The sequence below is a fragment of the Moschus berezovskii genome, chromosome 3 (genome assembly GCF_049115385.1).
Source record: "Moschus berezovskii isolate FMDL1 chromosome 3, NW_MosBer_1.0, whole genome shotgun sequence".
Taxonomy (NCBI): Eukaryota; Metazoa; Chordata; class Mammalia; order Artiodactyla; family Moschidae; genus Moschus; species Moschus berezovskii.
Window position 1 is genome coordinate 74804069 of NC_142462.1, and position 10271 is coordinate 74814339.

At 40.6% G+C, this 10271-nt stretch overlaps 1 pseudogene across 1 annotated transcript; it reads left to right on the forward strand.

The window, feature by feature from the left end:
- The first annotated feature begins 8537 nt into the window (after window positions 1–8537).
- On the forward strand, window positions 8538–9975 carry LOC129551948 (heterogeneous nuclear ribonucleoproteins A2/B1-like; annotated as a pseudogene). Its single transcript, XR_016036174.1, has 3 exons — window positions 8538–8548; window positions 8760–9533; window positions 9609–9975. The product of XR_016036174.1 is annotated as a heterogeneous nuclear ribonucleoproteins A2/B1-like (transcript).
- Window positions 9976–10271: the final 296 nt, after the last annotated feature.

A 10271-nucleotide genomic window follows, 5' to 3' on the forward strand; every position in this document is an offset into this window, starting at 1 on the left:
AGTGTGAAACTCCAAGGTATCGCAACCTGTCTGAACCAGCCCGGGAGACTATCTGCCTGCCTGGGCAAACTGCTGATGAGTGAGTTCAGGGCTGAGGATGGCTCAGGCTTTCCTTGGAAACATACTCCCTGCTGTCCAAAATGATTTTCAACAAATGATTGCTGGAATCTAGTACACTATTTACGAACAGAGAATATCAGAGGGAAATACTATAAGAGAAAAAAACAACAGGACTTAGGGATTCTTCAAAAAGCATATCACAGTAATGGGAAAACCCTACAGTCTTTTAAATATCTCATTTGTATTATTTTTTAGTCTTTGGTCCATTTTCTCTTCACCCCATCCTTTCTAGTTATTAGCATGGGAGCCCTGGAAATTTTCCTGATTTAGCCAGCCATCTTTATTTCAGAACAGGGTGGAGCTTCAGCACATAGAAGAGACCAGGCTAGGACTGCCATCTCCCAGTTATACCACCTTATAGCTCTGGTCTCTTTAAACATTAAAGGCCCACCAGAAATTGAACCACTGGGTCTGTAGCAGAATGACAGTTCCTGCTCTCCTTAGGAAGTTAACCTCTCTCTGTACTGATTCTGCCTGTAAATTGGGAAACTTAATTAAAACAAAACTGGTACCTTTTCTACATTACCCAATAGAATCAATTCATTCATTTATCCTTAGTTAACTCAGCTATTCAATTATTCAGCACCTCATTATTGAGTAGTCAGTAATGGGCCAGAACACCCTAAGTGCTGGAAATGAAAAGATGAATACTATGGTCTTAAAGTGTCAGTTGCTCAGTTGAATCCAACTCTTTGTGGGGACTGTAGCCCCCACCAGCTCCTCTGTCCATGGAATTCTCCAGGAAAGCATACTGGAGTGGGCAGTCATTCTCTTCTCCAGGGGATCTTCCCAACCAGAGCTCAAACCCAGGTCTCCTACATAGAAGGCAGATTATTTACCATCTGAGCCTGCTGGCACATAGTATCACTCAATAAATTTGTGTTAAATGAGTTATAGTTCCTACCCTCTGTGGGCATCCTAGGCTAGTAAGGGAGGAAGTATGTTAACAAATAATTAAAATGGTTTTAGTGCAACAGTAAAGACATAAATCCAGAATTATAGAGGGCTGTATCTACCTGGAGGTTAGGGATGGTTTGATAAAGCTAGTAACATTTGTTTGATTTCAAAGAACAAGTAAGAGTTTTCCAGGAAAGAAAAGTAGGAAAAGTCTTTTTTAGGTAGCCCCAAACTCACAGGTCTTATTTTTTGCAGGAATCTTTTCACTCTAACCCTAATTTGCTAATGTAAATATCAACCAATATTTTGCTGGGTTTCATTCTTTTGAGTTTATTTTTTATTTTGTTCCTTAGGCAGTGATAGGTTGGCAAAATTACATGCAAAATAATTGTACAAAGGAGATTATTTTTAAGAGAGTGGATGAAATGAATTAATGGGAAAAAATATGTTTTAAGTTTCTTCCTCAGAGATATCTTAATTCCTTATAATTTCTAAGATAGATGGAAGACAGTCTTCCTAAAAATGGTCTCATTATTACCTCTAAACTTTCCTCTCTGACACCTGGCTGAGAACCCAGAAAACACGCCTTGTTCTGTGCCAAACCAGTCGTTACTGCTATTTGCCCACTTTTGAGCCCCTCAGGAGCCCATCAGATAATACACACCAGATTGACGGAAGGACTTGGAACCACCAAATATAATAATCATCATTTCATTAGTGATTACATGTATTGAGAAAATTTTTGTTTACCTGACAGTGTGGAAAATCACAGTACACCAGGGAGGAGAACTTGCTCAGTCAACAGATCTCTTCCAAACTGAAATTTAGAAAGAACCTTTAATCTGCAGCCAAAAACATAAATCAATACTGACACTTAGTAAAACATTTTAATGACTAAGTGCAAGCATTTTGTTTCAAGAAGCTACTGGCCTAACAGCACCTGCCACTGTTACCAATGCTAATTAATTTCCATGAAGTTGTCTAACCTGTTCTATCAAGACTTTAAACTGCTTTGACAATCTTAAAGGGATGAAGAAGGAGCAAAGTCAGTTGGGAGGGAAGTAGAGCCAAATCTTTTTCTACTTTTAATTGCGAATTTTGGATTCTATCACACCTGCACTCAGCCTTGAATGAAATTCTTATTTTCAATAGCTTGCAGCCATTACTGCATTTGATAGAGGTTGGTGGTTGATAAGTATTTTTATACACAACTGCAGTTTCAAGCTGATTCTCAGGTGTTTAATCAGCAAAGCCATGCAACATTTTGATGAGTCAGTCCCATGAGAAAAAGTTATCACCTGTGGAGCCAGGCAGGGGTAAACCAGACCAGTACGAAGATTTAGTCTTCCCTTGCTAGCTAACATGCTGTTACCAAACCCAGGTCCAGCAGCTTGCCACTCAAAAGCCATTAAAGAGGCCAGGTTTGTGGAAAGGAAAGTTTGCTTTATTTTGGAAGCCGGGCAACCAAGGTTGAGGGCGGGTGGGAGGGCGGATGCCTATCCAAAGGCTGACTCCCCCATCCCCTCCCATTGACAATCAGGGGACAAGAACTTTTACAGACAAGGGAGGAGGCTCTATGCAGAATCAGCACAGTTCAGTTCTGACAGTCATCTTGAAGTTGGTCATCAGTGGTCTGACCAGCATCATCTTGATTGTTTTAGGTACAGTTTGTGGTTTCAGCTCCAGGGTTAGTTTGTGCCCATTTTCTGGAAGCCAGTTCTCAGAATTGTGGCAGCTTATGTCATGGCTACAGTCTGGGCATCATGTTAACTTCTTCGACCTGCTGGGGGTTTCAGTATCTATAAGACCGACTCACGGGATAATGGCTCAGATTATTATCTACAGTCCTTGAGAAGGAACTAAAGGTCCTTGATTATGCTTAGTGACATTATTTTTAATTGATCTCCTTTGACTATTTTCTGTTTGTATCTGCATTTTCTCACTTTTCTGATTAAACTTATTCTTTGGCTAAAGTTCTTCCACAGACAAAAGGTAGGTAGAGGGGATGGGGGACTGTGCAAGGATCATAGCGTCCTGCTGTTTCGATATCACTACTTCAGTCTTCTGCATAATCTATGATTTTATTTAATATGGCTTTTCAAGAATTGAACAATCATCCTAAACAAATCAAAGTCAGACTACTAACACAGAACAGCATTTCCCACACTCAGTACTATGCTTTCCACTTTAGAAGGGTTCTGTGACCGAGATGCTTTGGGAAAGTCAGGAGCTCACAAGGTTTCTTTACTACAGGCGTCCTCACATTTCTCTGTGTTGTAGCAGACATAATGGACATCGAGGAAGAAATATAGAATACAGCTCATTTGAGCACAGATGCTATTTTTGAATGGAAGACCATCTTTTGGGGTCAATGTCTAACAGAGCAATACTTCGGTAACTGTTCCTGTTCAAGTATGATTGTTATTCTTGAACACTCCACATTGTTAATAGGGCACTGGACATGCTAAGAAGGATACTCCAAGGAAGAGGCAGCATATTTGTAATGACAGACTTTCCCTTTCCACAGCATCCACTGACTACCGACTAGGGTCAAAAGTTCTGGCACCAGCCTTTTCAGAAGAGGAAGGGTCTTGTATTCCTTGGGTGCAGTACCTATGGGAATAGGAATGACGTGTTAGGAAGACACATCAAACTTTAAACTCCTAATTCCTACTTTAAATCAAAGGAACCTGATGTCCAAATTACCTACCAACATTCTTCAGTTACCTCTCACAACCTCTAATCAGAAACCCTTGGAAAAAAAGGGGTTTTTTTTGTTTGTTTTTCTGCTCTTTTCTATTTAGGTGAATTCACATAACATAAAATTAACCATTTCAAAATGAACATTTCAGTGACATGTAATACATCTACAATGTTGTGCCACTACCACCTCTTTCTAGTTCCAAGACAGTTCCAAAATAAAACCTCATACCCATTAAGTTATCCCCATTCCCACCTACCCTCCAGCGTCACTCAGTAATCACCAGTCAGCTTTCTGTTTCTGATTGAGGGCTTCCCTGGTGGCTCAGTTGATAAAGAATCCACCTGCAATGCAGGAGACCCTGGTTCAATTCCTGGATTGGGAAGATCTGCTGGAGAAAGGATAGGCTACCCACTCCAGTATTCTTGGACTTCCCTTGTGGCTCAGCTGGTAAAGAATCCGCCTGCAATACAGGAGACCTGGGTACGATTCCTGGGTTGGGAAGATCCCCTGGAAAAGGGAAAGGCTACCCACTCCAATATTCTGGTCTGAAGAATTCCATGAACTGTATAGTCCATGGGGTCGCAAAAGATTGGACATGACTGAGCGACTTTCACTTTCACCTGGCTATTTCACATAAATAGGATCATATGTGACATTTTATGTCTGGCTTCTTTCAGTTAACATAATCTTTTAAAATTTTACCCACATTATGGTGTGCAAATATAGTATTTACATCCTTTCTTTTTATATATGAAGGATTTACTACAGTAGGTTTACACCACCATGTGCTTATCCTTGATGGACTTGGGGTTGTTTCTACCTTTTGATTATTGTAAACAGTACTGCTATGAACATTCATGTAGAAGTATTTGAGGGCCTGTTTTCGATTCATTTGGCTATGTACATTGGAGTGGAATTGTCTGGTCATGGAAACAAAATTTCGCCACTCCAATTTTGTGGCACCCTAAGGCAAATCAAAAAGTTCATATGATTAGCTTGAGACATAGTTTTTAGTGCATTGGGAAAAGATGTATATAAAATGCACTACCCACAGGAAGCTTAGATAATGACTTACTGAAGCAAGCTTCTTCTCTATATACAAAACATACCTATTTCTCCCATGAATACCGTTTGTTTTCAGTGAGCCATTTGAGTTTCTGTTACTCAGCTGTATAGAGCATCTGTTGTCTTCTCAGCCAATAAGCATTTAACAAAGACAATAAGTAGAGATGCCTTTCGGTCGCTCTATTATTGGGATGCGTTGTACCCATGTGAGAGCAGAAATAATAAAGAAGAAAAAAGGTTGACACCAGCACTAGATCAGCTCTTCTGGAAAGATTTTGAAATATCCAGACTTGTACTATAGTCAAGTAAACCAGCTTCACTTGCATATAGGTCTCTGAGAAAAGTTAATTATCAATTAAATATTGTTGAATAGACTGAAAACATGAAATCCGAGAACATTAATTGAGCAGAGAACCCAAGCATAGTTCTCATTTTCCAAAAATGTTTTCAAACTCATAAACTAGGCCTCATTCCAAAGTCAGTCTTCTTACAGGGATGTTAAGAAAATATTGGCTCTCACCTAATTACTATGCATGATATTAAGAATGTGCTAAATTTAAATTACTTTTTAGGAAGAAAAGAAGGAGGTCTATTACTAAGGGAAATATTGGGATTTTCATGTAAGTAAATCTATATTCTAAAATGTTATTACATATATTACTCCTATTATTAACAATAAAAATGTGCAGCAAATTTTTTTTACTTTTTAATTTCAGATTAATTTAAGGTATTACAAAAACAGGAACATATAAGTTAAGAAAATGAATATATTATGATGCTGTTTGTCAAACTTTAACAGTAGTCAATCCTGAGAACAATTCCTCTGTATCTAATACACTTACAGTAAATGACATGGAGATACTGCTGTATTTCCAGGACCTTCTGAAAGTGATTTAAAGTTGGTAGTAATATCTAACAGGTCATTGCCCTAGAACATACATGTGACCTTTTTCAGAGCCAGATTTTGGAAATATTCTGGTTCTTGTGTCCACTGACATCTCAAAGAACAGAGTGAACATCCAGATAGGCACATGAGATTCTGCAGCTTTGAGACCCAAAGAATGAGATCATATCCTTTCACAGAGTGAGGCTGATTTAATCTGACCTAATTATCTGATTGATGTGTTGAGAGGCAGATCTACTTGGATATGTATTTGCTGCATCAATTTTCTCTTTAGGCAATTTATTTAGTCCTCACCCTCTTTTTATCTGTGTGGCATGAGGCCTTGAGATACTGACCTAAAATTCCATAAGATGTGAATTTAATAATATATGTAATTTTAAATAATAAAAGCAATACAAAAATACATGCTCAAACATGTAAAAAATATTAAAAAATACAGAATGAGAAGATGAAAGTTTTGTTCAACTTGCTCCCCTTCCAATGCCATTTTTCTTCCCACAGGCAAGCACTGTTAACAGTTTGGTGAATGCCTTTCCAAAGCATATAGTTATAGGTAAAAATGGACATAGAAATCAAAAGAGACCATTTTCCCAAGCACTAAATAATAAACTTTATTGTAACTACTTTTCAGGATTAATCTCAAAATAAGAATACAGATTATCAAATTATTGAGAAATTACTGCCTCCTGGGGTTTTATGGTCCTTTCCACCCCAAAAACATTTTGGAGTTAACATATTCTGACATACTTCTTGGTCATGTGCCAGATCATAAGCTTCTAGGAGACATAAATACCACCATGGTTAGTAAAATTTACATAGGATCTTATATGTTAAAGCATTAGTATACATTTTAAAATCCTAGAGCTGACGTGCCTCTCAGTAAATCAAGGAAAGCTGGAAACAAATCATAGAGAAAAAAAGATTGGGGAGCCTGTGCAAAGGGTAGAGGAGATTTTGACTCTGGTTCAATTAACCAGCAAGTATTCACTATTCATTTCTGCTGTGGTAAGCCCTGTAGGTACACAGAAATATTAAGTGTGGTCCCTGCCTCCAGTGGGTTTACTATCACCTGAGAAATCAGACCAGCCAGACAGAATGGAATCAGATAATAAACGCTTGCACAAGAATTTGAAGTTGATAAAGTAATAAACAGCAGGCAGCCTCTGAAGTCTACACAAAGGAGTGATACAATGAAAAAAATTAAAAGACAATGTCTTCAGTCCCTTGCATGCCTTCATTTCCCTTCCATAATTACTGCCTCAGTTCATGTTTTCATGACTTTGGCTGTTGCAGTGAACTTATATCCAGCACTCAGCCATCTCCCCATCCTCAGTTCAGTTCAGTTCAGTCGCTCAGTCGTGTCCGACTCTCCACGACCCCATGAATCACAGCACGCCAGGCCTCCCTGTCCATCACCAACTCCCGGAGTACACTCAAACTCATGTCCACAGAGTCGGTGATGCCATCCAGCCATCTCATTCTCCGTCGTCCCCTTCTCCTCCCGCCCCCAACCTTTCCCAGCATCAGAGTCTTTTCCAGTGAGTCAACTCGCCGCATGAGGTGGCCAAAGTACTGCAGTTTCAGCTTTATCATCAGTCCCTCCAATGAACATCCAGGATTGATCTCCTTTAGAATGGACTGGTTGGATCTCCTTGCAGTATAAGGGACTCTCAAGAGTCTTCTCCAACACCACAGTTCAAAAGCATCGATTCTTCGGCGATCAGCTTTCTTCACAGTCCAACTCTCACATCCATACATGACCACGGGAAAAACCATTGCCTTGACTAGACGGACCTTGGTTGGCAAAGGAATGTCTCTGTTTTTTAATATACTATCAAGGTTGGTCATAACTTTCCTTCCAAGGAGCAAGCGTCTTTTAATTTCATGGCTGCAATCAGCATCTGCAGTGATTTTGGAGCCCAAAAAAACAAAGTCTGACACTGTTTCCACTGTTTTACCATCTATTTCCCATGAAGTGATGGGACCAGATGCCATGATCTTTGTTTTCTGAATGTTGAGCTTCAAGCCAACCTTTGCACTCTCCTCTTTCACTTTCATCAAGAGGCTTTTGAGTTCCTCTTCACTTTCTGCCATAAGGGTAGTGTCATCTGCATATCTGAGGTTACTGATATTTCTCCCAGCAATCTTGATTCCAGCTTGTGCTTCTTCCAGCCCAGCGTTCCTCATGATGTACTCTGCATATAAGTTAACTCCCCATCCTACTCCCTCCCAATCCATCCTACATAGAGCTACAAGATTGAATTTCCAGAGGTGTAAAAGAGCCTCACTGGCTCAACTTGTTCATCCACTTTGAATACCATCCTGGTAATCAGTTTTAGTGTTATTATTTTTTAAAAAAACACTTGAAGGGAAAACATTTGCACATCGTGGCAAGTTTGAAGAGGTATGCATTAAAAAGGCAGAGTGCCTGCTGAGGAAGGGCAGCTGGATGCTTCAGTTGTCACTAAGTTGTGTTCTAGGCAAGGCCATTCAGGCCAGTAGAACTTCAGTGGGACAGACAGAGGGGCTGGGTCTCATGAAGCTGTCTCTTAGCTCTGTGGGCTGAGAAATTCTGTCTTGGCTCAGGGAGAAAATTCTCACAACCAGACACAAAGATGGATGTACACATCAGAAAGCCAATTTGTTGACATACAATGAGAACAGTTACAGATAAACCAGATATCTGTGTTCATTGATCAAGCATTTTCTTCCACTAGGAAAATGAAAGCCACATGAGAAGGCTTCAAGTGTGAGTTTAGCATGTTTGAGGAACATCACGGGGGTCAGCTGGTTAGAGTAGAAAGATCAAGAGGAGGAGTGGTAGAAGATGAGACCGAGATGTAGGCAATGGTCAGCTCGTAGAGCACCTTGAAGACCATGATGAGGAGTCTGGATTTTATTCTAAGGAGTCAAAAGCTACTGGGGTGTTTTAGGCAGGCGTATGATATGACTGACTTTTTGATAGGATAATTCTGGATGCTGAGTGGAGAATCAATTCCAAAAGGATAAAAATGACCATTAAGGGACAAGTAAGGAAGCTACTCCAGAAGTTTGATAAATACGGAGCAGCAGCAGCGCCGGGTCTGGAGTGGAGGTGCTTCGGCGGTGTTTTTTCTCGAGCAGCGGCAGTTCTCACTACAGCGCCAGGACGAGTCCGGTTCATGTTCGTCCGCAGAGATCGCTCTCATCTCGCTCCGCTGCGGGAAATTGGGCTGAAGCGACTGAGTCCGCGCTGGAGAAAACTTTAGAAACTGTTCCTTTGGAGAGAAAAAAGAAAGAAAAGGAACAATTCTGTAAACTCTTTATCGGTGGCTTGAGCTTTGAAACTACAGAAGAAAGTTTGAGGAACTACTGCGAGCAATGGGGAAAACTTACAGGTTGTGTGGTAATGAGGGATCCTGCAAGCAAAAGATCAAGAGGATTTGGTTTTGTGACTTTTTCTTCCATGGCTGAAGTTGATGCTGCCATGGCTGCAAGACCTCATTCAATTGATGGGAGAGTGGTTGAGCCAAAACGTGCTGTTTGCAAGAGAGGAATCTGGAAAGCCAGGGGCTCATGTAACTGTGAAGAAGCTATTTGTTGGTGGAATTAAGGAAGATACTGAGGAACATCATCTTAGAGATTACTATGAGGAATATGGAAAAATTGATACCATTGAGATAATTACTGACAGGCAGTCTGGAAAGAAAAGAGGCTTTGGATTTGTTACTTTTGATGACCATGATCCTGTGGATAAGATTGTGTTGCAAAAATACCATGCTATCAATGGTCATAATGCAGTAAGAAAGGCTTCGTCTAGACAAGAAATGCAAGAAGTCCTAAGTTCTAGAAGTGGAAGAGGAGGTAACTTGTAATTCAATTTTTTTCTTAGGATTTATTTGTATAAATGTTAGTTACTAACCAGGGTGTTTATTGTAGGCAACTTTGGTTTTGGAGATTCTCGTGGTGGCAGTGGAAATTTTGGACCAGGACCAGGAAGTAACTTTAGAGGAGGATCTGATGGATATGGAAGTGGCTGTGGATTTGGGGATGGCTGTAATGTGCATGGATTGGAGAAGGAAATGGCAACCCACTCCAGTGTTCTTGCCTGGAGAATCCCAAGGATGGGGGAGTCTGGTGGGCTGCCGTTTATGTGGTCGCACAGAGTCGGACATGACTGAAATGACTTAGCAGCAGCAGTAATGGGTATGGAGGAGGACCTGGAGGTGGCAATTTTGGAGGTAGCCCTGGTTATGGAGGAGGAAGAGGAGGATATGGTGGTGGAGGACCTCGATATGGCAACCAGGGTGGGGGCTACGGAGGTGGTTATGACAACTATGGAGGAGGAAATTATGGGAGTGGAAATTACAATGATTTTGGAAGTTATAACCGACAACCTTCTAACTATGGTCCAATGAAGAGCGGAAATTTTGGTGGTAGCAGGAACATGGGTGGACCATATGGTGGAGGAAACTATGGTCCAGGAGGCAGTGGAGGAAGTGGGGGTTATGGAGCGAGAAGCAGACACTGAGCTTCTTCCTATTTGCCATGGGCTTCACTGTATAAATAGGAGAGGATGAGAGCCCAGAGGTAACAGAACAG